Consider the following 19,387-nt stretch of genomic DNA (forward strand, 5'->3'; position numbering starts at 1 on the left):
TTATAAGTCACTGTTCAAGACATATGGTTAGCTTATATATCATGATTGAATACATATTCCCTTACAACCTGCGACCAGTTGGCTATACTGAGGCCATCAATTTATTTTCTCTTGTTTTCTTCCTCCTTCCACATCTCAATCCTCTCCCCTTTATCCCAAAGCATTTTCAGTCCAGTTTGGAATAGTAGTTCTGACATCATCTAATTCAAGAAAGATTGGTGGTCCCTACTTCTAGCTCCCTCCAGTCCTGAACCATAAACATCCATGACCACCCAACGTGGTGGTACAGTGTTATATAGGTGCCTACATTAAACAACTTAACACAAATAAGCCCTGGTTAACTCACTTTTTTGCCATACTTCCCTGGGCTAGCCTGTTGTGAGAAAGTGCACGTTTTGGATGTAACCCCCCCCCCACACACTTTTTGACCTAAAGTGGATAGTTATGACTCTGAAAGTGCGCTGGATCCTGCTAACCAGACCCCAGTGACAGTGCTCTCTTCCTAAAACTGACACATGTGAATTAGTAACCCCAATTGGCAGAGAATTTAACACCCTTATAAGCCTCTGGTAAATGGCACTAGGGGTACCCAAGGCAGGTGAGTAAAAGGGGGGGTCACCAGGGCCTGAAGCACTGTTTGTTTCACCCTGAGTGACCCAAGTAAACAGATGACAGCAGTCCTGAAATTGCAGACTGCACGAGCAGTGCAAACTGCTCAAACTCGACTTCGGCCTCACCATTTGCTGTAAGATCAATGTATTATTTTTAATATATTGTATAATGAGAGAGAAGGCCTTCCACACACAGAGCAGGGCACCGTTATATAACAGTGAAATGAATTCCCCCTTTGGAAAATTGTCCTGTTGACTGCAGTTTTGTGTTTCTAGTCTTCTTCGGTATATCTGTCGCATAGCCGTCAATGTGCATTTAGTCACCCTGGCGGTTACGCAGCAGATATAGCGAAGTAGACTGGAAGCCTAAAACTGGAAATTCCAGAAAACCTCTAGAATATAAATACATGGGTGGATACAATACGAAGGAAGTAATACATCTGGTAGTGACAGAAGCAAAGATGTGCGGAACAGCCATGTTTGATCTGTTCCATTGTAAGCCACAACATTTCAAATACAATTCTCCATATTAGTGAATCCTGCTCCATGACGTGAAGGTGTGCAAGAGGCAACTGAAATTGGGTAGAGGGTGAACTTGAGAACAAGGAAGCGGGTCTCAAACGCACCCCAGCTACATAGATTAAATGCAAACCTGGGTCCTGCAATTAATGCAAACCAGGCCCTGAGTAAGAAGGAGAAGCAATATTGCTTGGTTTTATACACTTTGTGTTGTAAATTGTGGGAGAGTTTTTGTCCTGATGAAAGTGGCTTTAAGTGGAAACTCACTGAAACGTGTCGATGCTTTTAACCGTACCAATTCTGTTGCAAATTCTTGATACAATAGATGTTGACATTGGAGTATATCACGTATCGAGGATAATGTGCTTAGGAGTGTGGTATTAACAAAATAGACTGTTTAGTGTCTTATGTGTTTTACCCTTTGTCTACTTCTGTTTTCTAATATTTATGTGATTAGTTTTGCCCCATTTTTAATATTTCAGTCTATATCTATGTTTAATTGATATAGTGATCTGCACTTCGGGATTGCTTGAATTTACATTATTTTCTAAACAAAAAAATAATGGATTGTCTTTGTGATCAACCTTGTTAAATTTGTAAAGGTTTCCATATTCTTGTGGTACTAGTTTAATTAGAGGATCTCTTTTTGAGTGAGTTACATGAGGAGGTGTGTGTAGAGTGACAGACTGATCGATTTTTATGACAACAATTTTTCAAAGGGGGAATTGATTTCACTGCTTTTTTTTATTATATGGCAGTCACCTCTAAGGTAGGCCTCCTGTTCCCAGGAGGCAGGTAGGGTGGATTATGTTAAAAGTGAGGACATATAAGTGCAAGCTAATAGGTCCCTATGGTAGCCTCTCTCCATGAAGGACTACTATAAGTGATCAGCGAGCCATAGGTTAAAGGCACCCGGGCACCCCTGAGGTTGACAGCTCCATTATGGTACCTCTGAAATATGTTGCTTGTGTTTGGTATCAAACAACTTGATTCATCATTCCTAACATGATTCTCAAGTCAGAGTCGATGTGGCATTTACCCAGGAGGTTGCCCGGCCGTTTGCCCCAGCCTTTCCTGTTCTGTGACTGTAAGAAACCGCCTCTCTGTACAGTGTACTAAAATGAAGTACACTATGAATGTAAGAAATCCTCAAAAGGCAGGTAGAGGTAGATAATACTAACTCTGTTTTTGTGGTAGTGTGGGCAAGCAGTTAGGCTTATCAGAGGGTAGTGTTAATCATTTGTTGTACTCACAGAGGTAATAAATTAAACACACATTCAAGAATAAATCTGAGACAATTTTTTTAAAATAATATAGATTATTATATAAATTTTAAGACTTAATCACCGTTTTATGGTAAGTACTATTGGAGATACGATTTTACAAAGTTCGAAAAATATATCACTTTTATGCGCAATTGCACACCACAGGAAACAAATGGGAAAAAGCAGAAAAATGCATAGAAATTCAGGCAATGTTTCACAAAGTTCACCTTCTCGTTTTAGGTCGATGACGAGACCAGGTCCAAAGTTCCAGCAGGAGAAGTTCGGGAGCGTCATAGATCGGCCAGGAGCAGAAGAGCTGAAATCTTGGAAGCTGGTGCGCAAAGATAAAGGCGGACACTTGAAAAAGCACTACACAGAGGGACCTACATGTGTCCGGTGAATCTCCTCAGAGGGAGGAAGTCACTAGGGTCTTGGGACCATGGGAGCAGGGCTGGTTGCTCGATGTTGGGGCCGCATGCAGAGCAAACAGGTCAGTCGGGCGTTGTGTGTCTTGAGGTCCTTGCAGTCAGGAGCAAGCAACTTAGAGAGGCAATCTCGGGACAGCTGGGCAGGGCCGGACTGGCCATAGCGGGCACCGGGCATTTCCCCGGTGGGCCGCTAGGGTGCGGGCCGATTTTGGACCCCTGGGGGGCCGTTTTTTTGTTACCGGGGGTCGGCAATATCGGCCCCAGTAACAAAATCGGCCAAACCGGCCCTCGCACACTGTTTTGCTGCACTCCCCCTCACCCCAGGGGGGGCTGACTGAGCAGTGTGCCAGGGCCGGTTTCTGTTACCAGTCCGGCCCTGCAGCTGGGCCACTCAGGAAGTGGGTCTCAGGTGCCTCAACGTTCCTCAAAGGGTGATTGCTTCTGGGGTTTTAGTAGTCCTGAGTGGACTGTTCTCGTTGTAAGTCCGGTACCCCGGGTATTTGTACGCCGTGGCTCTGGTAGCTCCTGGTGCCTCCAAAACCTAGTGGGGAGACATATCTGACCCTCTGCAGCACTTGTCCCTTTTCCCAATTTGGTGCTGCATCAAGGTCTTTGGGGGGATGCACATCGACAAACCAGAATTCACTGGATTGGTGCCTGTGGTGTGCAGGGGAGTGATACCATCACTCCAAGGGAGCTTCACAGCGATGTCTTGAAGACTGGAGGTGCTCCGGGGTACTTGGAGTCCTTTCAGGTTTCAGGACGACACAGCAGCAGCGATTGTTAATTACTGGGAGCAGCAGGCAGGGTTTGGCATCTTTTTCTTCTGCAACAGGACTTCAGTTCTCAAGCAGCTGGTCTCTTGCCCATCAAATCTGATGTTCAGGTCTTGGGGTGCCACATAAATACGGAATTTAGGGGTGCTACACCCTCTAGCGACCCCTTTCTGTGGGAGGAGGCACTACCCTAGTTGTGATCATAGCAGGTTTTCCCACCATTCCAAGATGGTGGAATTTCAGGAGATTGGTGCACCTCGCATGCTCTGCCTTAGGGGTGGTGTAGGCTAAGTGGGGACGCTCCTCTTCATCCAACTAATTTTCCCACCTTTCCTCTCACCAAAAGTGGATTAGGAAAGGGGGCCTGGCCTCCCCACTGCCTAGAGGTTCCTGGTTTGGGTTTCAAAGGCGGAATTAGATTTAAAGCTTCCCCCTGAGAAAGGCCGTCCTGTCCTGCAGAAGGTGTGAAGCACCTCCACTCACAGCAGGTGCTGCATATATGACCTCTGAGATGTTGACTCCCACTGCATGAGGTCAGGAACATGTCTGGTATTGGTATGTTGTTATCCATCGGCAAAACCAAGTCAGGAGCCACACCAGTGCTTGGTAGGTTTTCAGGGGAACCTCTAAAAGGGTCTTCTGTGTGGATTTAGTAATAAATCCAACACTGGCATCAGTGAGGATTTATTAAGACAAGATTGTTGGTACCAAGCAACTTTGAAATCAATGACGCCATCATGGAGCTAGGAAACTTGTGTTGACAAGTACCCACCCCATGTACTCTTTATGGCTTCCCTGTGCACTAACAACATCTCAGAATAGACTGGACATTGCAGGGGCATATCTGCATATGCTGATATGCCCAAAAATATAATATAAGGCACCCTGTCTTAGGGTTAAAAGGCCAGCAGTAGGGGTGACTTACCTATATCTCATGCAGTGTATGGGAGGCATGGCGCATAGGGCAGATTGCCATGCCGACTCTTCGGATTTCTCTGCACCAAGAAACACAGCCTGCAATGGCAGAGTGTACAGCCTTGATGAGGGGGTCTCTGGGGTGGCACAACCAGTGCTGCATCCACAGAGGACTCTCTTTAGTACCCATGCCCTAGGTACCAGGAGTACCATTTAATAAGGACTTACAGAGGTAACTTAAGAGGTGCCAATCATGGTACAGTGGTCGGCAAATCGGGATGCCAAATGCATAACTGCAAAAACTTGATTGAGAATGTATCCAATATGCTGTTTGTATGTCCCCTCTATATATGCCCTCGTAGCAAGTGGCTAAAATCAATATGGGCACCCGGAGATACATTGAGGCGCTACGGAAACTGAAGACTAATTGCTCACCTTGTTTAGCGATTGCTGTTGCCAAATTTTTAAGGTGGGCCTGGATTATACGCACACGCAATTTAAATTCCTTGGACACCAGCCAATGATTACCTAAAGACTCTCAGTAAGATGATTGATTATGTTTTTGTATACATTAGTTTTAATCTATTCTTCTAGAATAACTGTTTTTTAACCTGCAAATGACAGCCATAAGATTTAATAACTTTTTAACATTGTATTTTTACTTGGTTAGTATTTATAATGATTATGTCTAATGATGTAAGAGGGTGTATACTTTTGCTTTTATGTCATGCTGTCGAATAAAGCTTTCTGCAATTGAATTGGTACAGTTTTTAGTAAAGAGATCTGGCATTGGGAACACTGTTAGCAGTGACCCAGTACACTTCAGTTTAAAATTACATCAGACATCAGGCAAAAAGTGGGGGGTAACCATGTCAAAAGGGGCCCTTTCCTACAGTGGCTGACAGCCCACAGCTGCTGCTGCCAAGACAAGAATCGAATCAAGAATCGAATCTCCTGCCAGGAGGTGTGAACTCTCCCAGGAGTCAGAAACAAAGGCCTGGTCAGGAAGGAGGTGATAACTCCTTCCCTGACAGGATGGCATGTGAAGGGGCACATGAAGGCAGTGAGCGTCAAAGCTTTCACTGCCTTTGATATGCATCCAGGCTGCCTCCTGGAGGAGGACACAGAAATCCCCCTGCCCTAGGTACATTTGCACATGGGCAGATGGGAAAATTATCAGGTCAGGAGATGTACACCCACAGAAGGCTAGCCACACCCCTAGGGAGGGCCATCTGGTCTGTACAGCCAAAGAAGGTTTCTGCCATTTTCAAAAGTGGCAAAATAGAGGGTTCTGTGTAGCAAAGGGGAAAAATACCCCCATATGTGGTACCCTCGAGGTCAGATTAGCCACTGGGGCTAGTAGCCCATTGGCTACTTGCACTAACACCCCTAACACCCATAAATCTAGGACTTAAGGGGCACACTTGGCACCAGATGTTCTGTTCTGATTCGAATTGCAACAGAGGACAAAGAAGAGACCTGAATCTGCGACTACAGGATATGCAGATAAAAAAGGTGCAATACTCTGCACCTGTGGCAGCCATACTGCACTAGCATGACTGTGATTCGCCCCAGACCAAAGACTTGTTCCCCCAGACAGATGCACCCCTTTGAGAGCAAAATGCAACTTCAGACTTCCTTGACTAGTGACACTAGTCCCCCACAGTCTGCAGGTAAATGCAAAGTCCCAGAACCAAAGAATCTCCGGTCATCGGGCCCTCAGAGGGATTGCCCAAAAGTAGATGGTCCAGTGTATTGTGGGAAATGTAGTCCTATCCTCCAGCAAGTTTTCAAGTGGCTACTGCCCCCCGGAACTCTGGACATCGAAACAATGTGTCACTGATCTTATCACTGACAAGGCTTGTTGGTGGCCAGTCCAGCAGCCAATACCTTCATTTTAGCTGCACCACGAGGGAACTCCACAGCACCTTCAATTGACCACCTCAGTGGCCCCGTGGTCAACTTTTTGAATCCATTACCTCACCAGTACAGTCTAAGCAGTAAAACCAGCACCCAGTGGCTCCCGCTTTAGCACCAAGGACAGTCAGAGCAACTCTGCACCTGGGCCCTACGAGACACATAAAATTCAACTAACTGTTGTGGCCTGGTCCTGGGACCCGCATCGCCTTAAAACCCCCTTCAAGAGTGGGTTCCACGCAACTCGACCTGCAAGTTACCGATTGTCACTAGTTCTTTTTAGCATTGTCCGCAAAGCTAAAGTTCAGCAGTAATGATCAGCACAGATTTATTTTTCATTCTAAAATCCATACCTCCAATTATACTTATCTGATTGTCTTCGTTTTGGTGTCTAAATTTATGTAAAAATCTGCTTCATTTTTATAAATTGGTGTTGGATTTCTTTCGAGTTGTATCAGCTACCTATCGTCCCTGTTGGTACGATGAAATCCTTAACACATGTTACTCTAGTAAAGCCGGACTGCTCTGTGCCACACAACCAGGACTGAGTTAGGGATTTATTAGTGGTAAATCAAAGGACCTATTTTGAGATTAATACATAGTGGACCCTACCAAGCTTCCTACATCCATATATCAGGCATGTCTAAACAACACAAACATATTAAGGAAGGACTGTTAGTCTCTAGCCCTTTCAACTTTACAATGATAGCAGTGGATATGATTAATTGCACACTCCTAAAAAAGAGTGTGGTCCTAGTTGAGTGAATAGAACCAATTAGTAATACAGATGGATAAGTAGGTAGGGGTTTCACCCAACAGCTCTAGGCTATCAGAAGGGTGCAACCTGAGTAAAGCGGATTACCTAACTCAGAATACTGAAAGAATGTTTGAAGCACACCGAAGAAGTATCAATAATCAATAGAAATGAAGAGTAAACAGTTGAGGAGTCAAAGATTGTATGGTAGACCAAGAGGTCCTGTTTATTGCCATAGTAGAAAGCTTTGTCCTATGTTGTATTCACACAGGTTGTAGTATGATATTATTCTATTCACGAGTATCAACTAAAACGTATATATTTGGTTCCTTTTGATAGAAGACTGGCAGTGTCACAGTACCGCCAAGAGGTACCGAAGAAAGACATGATGGGTATAGAAACAGCTGACACGTGTTTCGTCAATTTGACTTTTTCAACACTACTGTATGCCAATAAGGCATGTGGCGAAAAAATAATGAGTTGCAATGTAGAAATTATAAAGTATTGTGTCCTTGGTTGGCAAAGTGCAACTCATTAAGATGGTTAAGCTTGAGAAAGTTGATAAAAACAGTCCCCATACATGTTATGGGAAGTTCCCCAATAGTCTGTTGGTACGCATATGATAAGTTCATTCGAGGTGTTTGTTACCGTGGTGTCAAAGAACATTGTCAATCTTTCAAAGTTCAAACAACACTTTGATCTACTCCGTCCTTCCCTCCTACTCCCGAACTCAAAGCGCTGTGTCCATTTCTTTTTTTGCCTGCTGTGACAGAGCTCGCGCGCAGGGTCCACCGCAGCCGGGGTCACACTACATAAACCCAGCACTGCGCATGTCACGGACTGCTGTGGTGAACTCTGGACTTGGTGTTTCATCTGGCTAGGCTGACTCTGTAACACTCTCTTCCTTTAAAAAGAAATTGACACTTGCGGGGCCGCCAGTATCCATCACATCTAGGTCTAAACATGGCACGTTGGCTCGTCTAACAAAGACACACACGTTAGTGCAACTGGCCTTAATATTTCAGTAGCCGTAGGGCCCCTCATTTTCGGATGTCCAAATGCCTAGATCTTCCGCTGCAGGTTTATAAGGACACCGATTAGCTAGGGATATTGTAGATTTCAAGGCCAGCAAATGTTATTTCAGGTCACAGACTCCTCACTTGACCAAACTGTGTAATCCTGGTCAAAGCACTCTTTGTTTCCGGCCTCACTTATCTTATGCGCCAAAAGCTGGGTTTAAGGATAGCACACAAGAGGACACATTTGTTCATTAAAACAACCCCCACAACAGACCTTGCTTCTGATCTTGATTTGTGAATCTGTAACAACTGAAGTTTGGCTATACAGGGACCTCTTATAATACCCAGTGCTTTAAATTGGATAGTACTTTCCGTTACTGAGTACCAGCACTTTTTCCGTTTTGAGAGGGAGAGTACCAGCACGTCTCACCAGAAATGTAATACTTTTACTTGGAGAGTACTGGCACTTTTTAGAAACAAGCAGGTACTCTGGTACAGAGTACCTGCACTTCTATTTTTCCATTTCAGGCACTGGTAATGCCACTATGAATCTGGCACTCTGATGTTAACAGGAGAAGCCATGACAAAAAGATGGGTATATATATATATATATATATATGGACAATAGCATCATTTAACTTGATTTAAAAAAAGGGAAAAAAGGAAAAAAAAAATTGGTATTGTACTGCAGCATTCATTTAGCGCTTATTACCCCTATGTGGGGCACTACAGAGTTTGCCTACATGTGTAACATGCTACACCATGTAGGGCGTGTGGTTGGAAGGACGTGGTCTTTGTTTTGATCCTACGTGGAATAGGTTTCCGTGTCGTGAGTGATGACCACCGAAGTGTAGATATAGTGTTATGGATAGTGCTTTAAATGGACCGGTACTGCACTTGTTTCTTTTGAGAGGGTCAGTACGAGCACTTTCCAAGAGCAGCATAATACTTTTAATTGGAGAGGACCGGCACTTCTCCGAAAGAAGCGGGTACTCTGCTACAGAGTAGCTGCACTTCTAATTTTCCATTTCAAGCACTGCTTATGGACACAGCATGGAGCAGTGTGTTGGACGATGAAGGGAGAGAGACGGACGCACAATTGTCTGGTTTTCAGTACACTGGCACCTTTGAACAGCCCAGCGGGTCCCTTTATGGTATATCTTATTCTATAGTCAGCTGAGCTGGTTTCTACACTCGGTCGTCCAATCTGTCATGTTGTGCGTAGTTTGGTCTTGACTGAGATAGCCTGGTTGGAGGGAGGGAGAAGTGGAGAGACATGCATGTTCCATTGGTAGAAACATATGATCCCACCGAACACACACAGCAGTGCGGGAGGCTGCAGGGAGCCCGCCAGTGACCCTTGGAGCCCTGAACACAACATACCACATGGACCCGCGACGGGCTTTTGACTGGAAGCAGCGTTAGAGAGCTGCGGCACAATGCAGCCTTTCACTCCACGACCTGGGCCCAGGGTATGGTGGGGCTGGGACTGCCAAGGCCTGGAGCAGCGGTCGGCACTCCCAGCCGCCACACAAGACCCGGGATTGTAGGAGAGGTGAGCTCACCGGTCTGGGAAGAATGAATACACACACAGTCCCGCCCTGCCTGCCCAGGCCTCGGGCTGGCATCGCCGGCGGCTGTTCAATGCTGCACGAAGTGCAGTTAAGATTCAAAGCACTGCCCACTCCAATGTGGGGTTGAAAGCGCTGCCTTACAGATTAGGTTTTTTTTATTCCTTAAATTAATGTGAAGTAATGACGTGGTCTCTTTAAACTTTTAATAAATGCTAGCAAGCCATCCAGTGATCGATTTTAGAATTATTTAGTAAGTGTGCTCACGTAATACGAGACCTAGCTTTTATTGATTTAGTTACACGGTTTCGATGAACTATAAAGAAACATTACAAATGGCGTTCTAGGTGGTGGGGTGCAAACATCATCATCACGCTGATTGAAGTGTAAGGTGTAGGGAAATCAGATTTATATTGCGGTTTTGAGATATAGGACTGACCAGCCTCACTCAGTAAGAACAGAAATACGCCAAGGAGGATTTCCCACAATCAAAGGCACGCCATCTCGCGCACACGGACCGGGATTTACAGGTTTTTAAAAAGCATTGCCCTCCGAGCACAAACATTTGTGATGCAATGTCTCAGTCACTTCCCTTACCAGCGCAGCACATTTTCCATGGACGCTAATGGAGGCAAACAAAGGGGAGCCCCTCACCCTCTATTCTCGATAGGACAAAACATTCATGATGCAGTGACCCCCCCACGACTGTGCCCCGGTGCCACTGAGCATGCTGCACGGTAGTTCCCGCCCTGCTCCTTACAAAATAAACACAAAACAAAGAAATAGAAAAAAAATCTAACCTACATGTGGAATCCTTTGTCGTAAAGCTGTTACTTATGGGCGGGGGTGGGGGCAAGAAATGACCTACAGGTATTTACACTGGTAAACATAGTAAAAGTGTTGGAGTCCATGGAAGTATCACAGTTTCAGTGGACCACGAGCTGGAACTGTCACCATTAGAGCTATTTTGAGGAAAACGACGTGCATCTCACGAAGAGCGTTTGCAAGCCACTGAGGGGAGTGGCAGACGATAACATGGGGGCAGGTTTCCAAAATGTTGGGACCATGATAGGCAGCAACCCCAAAACTCAATCCCTGGACGAGTTCCCGCTTTCTCGTTTTTTTGCGGACTCTCGCCGCCCCCAAAGCTATCCAAAGGGGCGTTGGTGTGGAACATTCGTGAGGTGTCACCATGGACCGCAGTGCATACAAGAGGCGCGCGGAGTAGGCGCTATCCGACCCTGCCTCGCGTGCAGGACAGCGGCAGCCTCCCGAGGGGCGTGACTCGGAGGACAGCTGATCTGTTGCATGTCAACAGTGCCGAGTGCACAGGAGGCGCGGTCCGTTTGTCTTCCTTTCACAGTTCAAAATATGCGAGTAATCCGTTCACGCGTTCCCCCGTCCAGATGTGTCAACCGGTGCCATGTCACTAGGTGATTTCCAGTCCTGATGTTTCAGACCACTGCTCTAAGTATTCTGGGAAATGTCGGCCGTTTGACCAATAAATGGGAAACAGGGCAGGGCTGGACATCAGAAGCAGCCCTGTTAATGTTCAAGCAAGCCCGGTGCCTTTATTTATTTTTGCCCCTCTCCCAATGCCCCTCCCTACGATGCCAGTTGTAATGAACCCCGTGGAGGTGGGGAGTGATTTTGAACGTCCAGCAGCAGCCCTGGGCATTCCAAAAACTTCCTCGGATGACTCCAGCCCCCGGGAGAAATGCCCCGACAGGTTAAATAGGCAATTAAGCAGCGTTTGGGACATAAAACTTCAAGTCCCAGCATGCTTAACTCTAGGATTAATGGAAAAAAACACACGACTGGCTAAACTTCACTTGTGGCATGGTGGAAGTTGACCGTAATGCAAACAACTTAAACCCTCCCCCCCCCACCCCCCCCCCCGCCCCCACCATCCAACCTGGATGATCCCTTTCAAGGCAAATGTTAAACTGGGCGACAGTTACTTCCGCACACCTCCACGCAGTGAATCGCGTTAAATTAGCTCAAATAACGGAACATCAACCCTGTTGCAGCGTCACAGCATATACACTTTCAAATAAATAATGTTTTAAGGTGCCACATTGAATAAAAACGAGCAATCCGACATTTTCTTCGCTGTTTCTTGTATAGAGGAGAAATATGCGAGTACAGGAAGTAGACCAAGTAAGAAATTGCACGATATTACCAAGCAACTAACTTCAGCCCTTGCTCGCCATCAACAAAGAGCTGCGTCGTGTCTCGGAGGAGATACACACCACAGACACAAACTCTCTGCGGCAACCATGACAGCGCTACACACTGCGACTCCCAGGCCACGGTCTGCAGCCACGTCCCGCCCACGCCCCCTGGACACATGGCATGTAAACACGGCCGCTGGCTGCTGCGGGTTCAAACACAGCCGAAGACGACAGCTGCGAGAACTTGCTCCTCTCAAACTCTGTAGTGGCAAGCACATGGCATCTCGCTGTACCCACCATGCGGGTACAGAGATTCCGTACGTCCTCTTGAGTGACTGCGCCGTGCCAGATGCGAGATTGTCACCCCTCCTCCTGGGATGTCAGGGTGGAAGTGACTCTACGTGCCCCCCTATCCTCGTGAATACAAATAAACAGGCACTTTCGCTAAGTTGGAAGCTTGACAGCTAAAATCAATGTGTTTTCGACTGATTGGGAGGGTGCAGGAACCTCAAACCCACGGGGCACTTTGTAAACAGCAATGTGTCAGGAAGAACAGACTGCGCGCCCCCTCTCCGAGTCCTACCTCTTGGCGGGGTGTGCCTCGTACTGCCCTCTGCGCTCCTTCCTCCTGCCCCGAGAGCGGTCCGTGCTCACAGCCTGCCGGGAGTCCTCTGTACTCAGCCTGCGCGGAGTCCGCTGCGCTCTCAGCGATGCGCGGGGTTTGCGCGGCGCCTCCTTCCTGCCGCAGGGTGTCTTCAGTCCTCGCACCTCCGGCTCATGCCCCGGGCAGTGCGGGGAGCGGGCGCGGCTCCCGGGCTGTGCTGCGCCTCCGCTTCCTCGGATGCACAGTGTGCCAGGCTCCGGGGGCAGGACGGGGCTCGGCTCCTCCTCCCCCGTCCGGATGGGAGTGGAAACGGGGGCCGCGTCTGGCGGAGCTGCCGGGACGGGCGGAGAGCGGTATGAAACGGTTCAGCCGAGCGCCAGGGGTGCCGAGCCCGCCTCGGGGTGCCTCACGGCAGGGCGGGGCAGATGTGGAGCCCGGGGTGACTGAGCCGTGGGGGGCGCTGGCATGGCTCTAGCATGCAAAGGTCATTGGACCAGCAATCCTCCAGGTCTCAGTGGCCAAGACATACCGAGCACATTGGAGCAGCCACTGAACATGTCTCTGGCAGTGTTACTGACTAGAGCATAACAAGCATGCGGACCGTGCTAACACGTCTATCTCAGAGCGTGGCTGAGCGTGACATGTGAGATGCAGGTAATGATCACCTGTCAGAGGGCTCTGTGAGCAACAAACCACGCGCACGGGAAAGAACTGTGACATGCCTAGCCTACCAAACCAGCCAACATTCATTGCTCGTTAAGAGTGACTGCCTACTCTAGAACATAACAAGATACCTATCCAGCCAAGAAGTCATTCTGAAAGCCTGACTGGTGGTGACATGTCGGGTGTCAACTTCAAGGCGCTGGGGGCCCTCGGGAAGATTAAGCAGAGCTATTGTCCAGACATGGTGCTTGGCTGATCTGCCACCTGCACTGGGGATAGAACTGTGAGCCCCCCCACCCCTTCAGAGACAGCTGCCCTGGCTGCTGCACCACACCCCTTCCTGGTACAGGCCAGGCATAACCCCCTCATATGTCCTCCTCGTCCCAGTCCTTACAAAGTGAGGCAATCCTGCCTCCTGACAGGCTATTATCAACACTAGTGTTTCTTTTATGTTTACTACATAAACTCCTCCAAACCCATCGCCATGCCTGTTTTTTTTCCCTGTCCCATGGACGGGTTCTGGGAGCGCAAGACTTGTTCCTCCGTGATGGAGCTATGATACAGAGAGTGTTGCTTTATTTTGCATTTCTATGACTGTGCTATGCCACGAAGGCCTTACCGGTGTCCCGGTAGGTCGCGTCCCTGCTCTGCTCCCGACACGCTCCCCACGCATGTGCTTGGCTGGCGCGGGTAGCTTTCTCTGCGGTTGGTGGGCAGCTGTTTTAGTGCTGAGGGCTTCCAGCAGCGCATGGCTCCGGCGGCCATGTCGCTTTGTCTGTTGGTTCCTGTTTAGTGTCATGGGAGATGAGGAGTCGGTCCCAGTGCCAGCCAAATCTATTTCCAAACAGAAAAATGTGCAGGACCTGCAGGAGGATGACCTGTTGCAGATTTCAAGGTTGGATTGGCAGGATTTGATTAATTCTGCTGTTCAGGCCGCGCTGATTGAGCCTTCTGTCAAAAAATCTGAAGGGGAAGAGAACTTGGACAATTCCCCTAAAGGGAAACAAATTCAGTGTGTTGGACCTGTCAGCCTTAGGGTGGTCGCCCCCTACATTTTTGCCCTTGTGCTTCTCATTTTCACTGTATATTTTTGTTGGACTTAGGACTCTGGGCACCTTACCACTGCTAAACAGTGCTGAGGTGCAGGTGCTCTTCCCTAAACCATTGTGACACTGGCATACCTGCCACAGGCCCCTGTTACCACAGTGAGCCCTAACCCCCCATAGGTTAACATTGGGGAGCCCCCTTATGGGATAATTTCTGACTGGGACCTAATGAGTATGCCATGTTTCGTCTTGTTTGAACCGGGGCGGGGAACCCTTTCCAATGATATATGGGGTTTGGGCACTACTACTTTAGAAATCCCACTTTTAGAAAGTGGATATTTTGTATGACTTGTTCTTGAGCGAGCACCTTCTAGAGAAATGTTTTCCGGAACTGCGTCAATACCTGGTTGACTGCAAGTTGACCAGTCCTAAGAAGCTTGTGGAGGAGGCGGACACCTGGGTCAGTACCAGGGTGTCCAACAAGGGTGTCTGGAGGGGACTCCCAAAGGTGTGGCCAGGGTTCCCACCAGAAGAAAGAGGGGGGAGAGAAAAAGAAAGAGTTCTCCAAAGGCCCACAAAACAATTCACAAGGGAAAGGGTCTGGGTCCCAGCCCCAATCTGGTCACCAAAAGCCCACTTATCCTGACAAAGGTCAGCAGCCTGGAATTATCCGGTGCTATGAGTGTGGTGAGATTGGACACTACAAGGGGGATCCCATGTGTAGCAAGAGAGCAACACAGGCCACTGGAGGTAAAAACCCCAGGGTGACTAGTGTAGCGCTTGGGGAGGAACTGTCCCTAGATAATGGGAGTGAGGGGGCAGGGCTTGTCCTAGTGTCCCTGGGAGACAGTGAGATGGTTCCTAAGATCCAGGTGCCCTCAAATACTACCAAGTATAGGCAGTGGGTCACCATCAATGGTCAGGGGGTGGAGGCCCTGAGGGACACAGGTGCCAGCATGACTATGGTAAAGAGTCAGCTGGTGTCTCCAGAGCAAATAATTCCCGATGCATTCCACCGAGTTGTGATGGCTGACAAAAGGGAGGGTCACTATCCCATAGCACAGGTTCCATTTGAGTGGGGAGGGGTTTCAGGCCTTTTAAGAGTTGCTGTGGGCCCTGTCATGCCAGTGGACTGTCTGTTAGGGAATGACCTTGAGCATACTGCCTGGAATGAGGTAGAGCTCAAAGCGCATGTGGAGATGCTGGGGTTACCAGAGTGGATCTGTGTTACCACTCCGTCCATGGCTGCCCGGAAAGGGAGTCAACCAGGGCTGGAGCTTAGAACAATGGCCCGGCCAGCTGCTAAAAAGGAAGGAGCCCGAGGGCGTGGGAAGCCCGCCCCGGGGCAGTCACCCGGTGAGATGGATGGGGTACCTGAGGAGGTTGCACCGGAGGCCACGGAGGGGGAATTGCTCCCTTGGGGGACCTACCTACCCCTGCAGAGTGGCAGGTGGAAGGAGGGCCCACCAGGAATGAGTTTTTGTTGGGTGCAGAAGGAGTGCCCCACTCTTAAGGGCATGCGGCTACAGGGCGAAGCCCAAGCAACAGGCAATGCCTCTGGGAAGTATCACATTTACTGAGAGGATGGCCTTCTTTACAGTGAGCCCAAAGCTCATGTGCATGGGTCATCAAGGGCCTTAGTGGTCCCCCAATGCTACAGGGCCTTTCTTTTGGAATTGGCTCACGAGATCCCATTGGCAGGACACTTGGGCCAAGACAAGACCGTTGCTAGGCTTGTCCCACATTTTTACTGGCCACAGATGAGGATCTCCTCAGATACATTCTGCAGGACCTGTCTGGCCTGCCAAGCTAGTGGGAAATCAGGGACCAAGCTGAAGGCTCCCCTGGAACCACTACCTGTCGTTAGCACCCCCTTTGAAAGGGTGGGCATCGACATTGTTGGGCCTATGGATCCGCCAACTTCTTCTGGTCACTGGGTTATCCTGGTTCTGGTGGACCACGCCACCCGGTACCCAGAGGCTATTCCTCTGAGAACCATCACTGCATCTGTGGTGGCCCGGGCCCTGATGGGGATTTTTACTAGAGTGGGTTTCCCCAAAGAGGTTGTGTCCAACAGGGGCACCAATTTTATGTCTGCCTACATGCAAGCAATGTGGAAGGAGTGTGGGGTTACTTATAAGTTTTCCACCCCTTACCACCCACAGACCAATGGTCTTATGGAGAGATTTAAGAAGACCCTAAAGGGCATGATCATGAGTCTGCCTGAGGGCCTGAGGAAAAAGTGGGACATCCTCTTGCCTTGTTTGTTGTTTTCCTACATGGAGGTACTGCAGAAGGGGGTGGGATTCAGCCCCTTCAAGCTTTAGTACAGTAACCCCGTTAGGGGACCTCTCAGTTTAGTGAAGGATGGGTGGGAGAAGACTCCAAGGAGGCTTTCCCAAGATGTAGTGAGCTACATGCTGGCCTTCCGCAGCCAAATGGCTAAGTTGTGGAAGCAAGCTTCTGACAACTTAGAGGCCAGCCAGGCGGTGATGAAGGAATGGTACAATCAGAATTCTCACCCTGTGGAGCTGGAACCTGGACAGAAGGTGTGGGTCATGGAGCCTGGAGAGCTCAGTGCCCTCCAGGACCGCTGGACAGGCTCTTATGAGATACTTGAGAAGAAGGGCAAGACAACTTACCTGGTGGACCTTAAAACCCCCACAGCCCCTCCGTGTAATACACACCAACTGCCTCAAACCCCACCATGAGAGGTCTGAGCTCACCTTACTGATGGTGACTGATGGGGCCAAGGAAGAGGAAAGTGAACCTGTCCGGGACCTCTTTGCTTCCAAAAGGAAGGATGGATCATTGGAGGGAGTGATCCTTTCCCCATCCTTGACTCCTGAATAATAGAGGGACTGCCGCCAGGTTCTGGAGCAGTTCTCCTCAGTGTTTTACCTTATCCGTGGGATTACCCACCTGTGTCCCCATGATGTGGACACAGGAGACAGCCTCCCTGTCAAGTCCAAGTCTTACAGGCTGTCAGACAAGGTGAAGACCAGCATCCAGAGTGAAGTCACTAAGATGCTGGAGTTGGGGTGATAGAGTCCTCGAACAACCCCTGATCCAGTCCGGTGGTGCTGGCACCAAAAGCTGCCCCACCGGGCACCACACCAGAACTTAGGTTCTGTGTGGATTACAGAGGGCTGAACTCTGTGACCAAGACTGATACTCATCCCATTCCTAGGGAGGATGAGTTCATTGACCGGCTAGGGGCTGCCCGATACCCGAGTACCTTTGACCTCACGTCAGGGTACTGGCAGATCGCCCTAACTGAGGGAGCCAAGGAGAGGTCCACCTTTTCCACCCCAGAGGGCCACTACCAGTTTAGAGTGATGCCCTTTGGAATGAAAAATACTCCTGCCACCTTCCAGCGGCTGGTGAACCGGGTCCTCTCTGGTTTAGAGGCCTTCTCTGCTGCCTACCTGGACGACATAGCGGTCTTCAGCAAAAGCTGGGAGGACCATCTGGGTCACCTCCGGGAAGTGCCTCAGGCCCTGCAGAAGGCAGGTCTGACTATCAAAGCCAGCAAATGTCAGATAGGGCAGGGGTCGGTAGTCTACCTAGGACACTTGGTGGGCAGGGGTAAGGTGCAGCCCCTACAGGCCAAGATAGAAACCATCCTGGCCTGGGAGCCCCCCCAAAACACAAACTAAGGTCAGGGCTTTCCTGGCCCTCACAGGGTACTACCGCAGATTTGTCAAGGGTTATGGCACCATTGTGACCCCATTAACTAAGCTAACCTCTAAGAAACACCCTAGGAAAGTGATTTGGACCGAAGCTTGCCAAAAATCCTTTGACTCCCTAAAGCAGGCCATGTGCACAGCTCCTGTGCTCAGGGCCCCTGACTTCTTCAAAGAGTTCATTATCCAAACGGACACCTCAGAGCATGGCATAGGGGCGGTTCTTTCGCAACTCAATGAGTAGGGCCTGGACCAACCAGTGGCTTTTATCTCCAGGAGGCTACTCCCCCGGGAACAGCTGTGGAGTGCTATAGAGAGAGAAGCTTTCGCAGTGGTCTGGGGTATTAAGAAGCTGCTGCCAAAATTGGTTGGCTCCCACTTCCTGATTCAGACTTACCACCGGCCCCTCAGATGGCTTATGCAAATGAGGGGCAAAAATTCCAAATTGTTGAGGTGGTCCATTTCCCCACAGGGATGGACTTCAGGGTGGAACACAGACCCGGAGTAGACCACGCCAATGCTGACGGTCTCTCTAGGGTTTTCCGCCTTAGTGATGAGAACTCCCTAGCGGTTGGGTAGTTCTCCCTACTTTCAGCTAGGGAAGACACATGTTGGACCTGTCAGCCTTAGGATGGTCTCCCTCTACATTTTTGCCCTTGTGCCTCCCATTTTCATGGTACCTTTTTGTTGGACTTAGGAATCTGGGCGCCTTCCCACTGCTAAACAGTGTTGAGGCGCAGGTGCTCTCCCCTAACACATTGTGATACTGGCATACCTGCCACAGGCCCCTGCTACCGCAGTGAGGCCTGACCCTCCTTTGGTTAAAATTGGGGACCCCCCTTATGGGATAGTTTCTGACTGCGACCTAATGAGTATGTCATGTTTGGTCATGTTGGAACCGGGGCTGGGAACCCTTTCCAATGATATATGGGTTTTGGGCACTACTACTTTAGAAATCCCACTTTTAGAAAGTGGACATTTTCCTACCTACACTTAGTCTGGGCACTGCAGGCTCCCCCCATCCATCTACACACTGATAGCTGCCTGGGTGGGGAGGTGGGAGTGGTGATTCACACCTTCCCCCCATGAATGGGCGGTGAATGGATGCCTACTGTAGCCTTAACTGCCTTGCCTTTCGTCACTGTGACAGCCAGGTCAGGGAAGGCAGGAAACATCCCAGAACTCCCTGGACTCTTCCAGAAGCCCCTGCCCCCAGACCCTTCCAGAGACTTCTGCCCCCTTCTAGTAACTAGACTGTAGGACATATAAGGAGGGGTCCTGGCCTCACATCTTTGTTACACTGCTGGACCACGAGGGAACTCTGCTGGAGTGAAGACTGCTGCGCCAAGAGGATTGCCACCTTTGCTGGGACTGACTGCTCCAAGGAACTGCTGCCCCAGTTTGCTGCGCTGCCCTCCTGCCTGCTAATCTTGCCCTGC

At 49.1% G+C, this 19,387-nt stretch overlaps 1 protein-coding gene across 1 annotated transcript in view; it reads right to left on the bottom strand.

The window, feature by feature from the left end:
- CPNE2 (copine 2) overlaps positions 1–12,819 on the bottom strand; it is a 975,302-nt gene extending 962,483 nt beyond the window's left edge. Inside the window, exon 1 of the mRNA XM_086947740.1 lies at positions 12,533–12,819. The gene's annotated coding sequence lies outside the window, so the exon portion shown is untranslated. The remainder of the gene's footprint in view (positions 1–12,532) is intronic.
- Positions 12,820–19,387: the final 6,568 nt, after the last annotated feature.

This window comes from Lissotriton vulgaris, chromosome 12 (assembly GCF_964263255.1).
Source record: "Lissotriton vulgaris chromosome 12, aLisVul1.2, whole genome shotgun sequence".
NCBI lineage: Eukaryota > Metazoa > Chordata > Amphibia > Caudata > Salamandridae > Lissotriton > Lissotriton vulgaris.